This window comes from Schistocerca gregaria, unplaced genomic scaffold (genome assembly GCF_023897955.1).
Source record: "Schistocerca gregaria isolate iqSchGreg1 unplaced genomic scaffold, iqSchGreg1.2 ptg000198l, whole genome shotgun sequence".
In the NCBI taxonomy this organism is placed as follows: Eukaryota; Metazoa; Arthropoda; class Insecta; order Orthoptera; family Acrididae; genus Schistocerca; species Schistocerca gregaria.
The window spans coordinates 14,559,603-14,560,372 of NW_026061736.1; positions in this window are offsets into that span (position 1 = coordinate 14,559,603).

A 770-nucleotide genomic window follows, 5' to 3' on the forward strand; every position below is an offset into this window, starting at 1 on the left:
CGTCTGCAAAGCTATGTCGCGTGCTGCGGTATGCGGAGACACTAAAAGCACCATAGTAGAACACAGATGAAGCTTCTAAGTTGATGCAATAGCCAGTAAGAAGTAGTACAATTCAAGTTTTAGGTACTGATTATTTATTTTTTGCTGGCTTTGGTGCCTTGGGCATGAGCTAGGACTTTAAGATTCTGCATGAAAGGAGGACTAGCAGCCGCGTTGCACGGGAGATTGTGAAATGTGTTCATATGAGGCAGAAACCTGAGAAATCCGTCCGTTTTGGTCATTTGTTATCGAATCGACTTAAAGCCCGATCGTCACATTGGCCGCTCTTCTCTCTGAAACGGTTGTACTTATCGCCTGCAAAGCTATGTCGCGTGCTGCGGTATGCGGAGACACTAAAAGCACCATAGTAGAACACAGATGAAGCTTCTAAGTCGATGTAATAGCCAGTAAGAAGTAGTACAATTCAAGTTTTAGGTATCGATTATTGACTTCTTAGATGGATTTGGTGCCTTGGACATGAGCTAGGACCTTAAGATTCTGCATGAAAGGAGGACTAGCAGCCGAGTTGCACGGGACAATATGAAAAGTGTTCATATGTAGTAAAAACCTGAGAAATCCGTCCGTTTTCGTCATTTGTTATCGAATCGCCTTAAAGCCAGATCGTCACTTGGCCGCTCTTCTCTCTGAAACGGCTGTACTTATCGTCTGCAACGCTATGTGGCGTGCTGCGGTATGCGGAGACACTAAAAGTACCATAGTAGAACACAGAT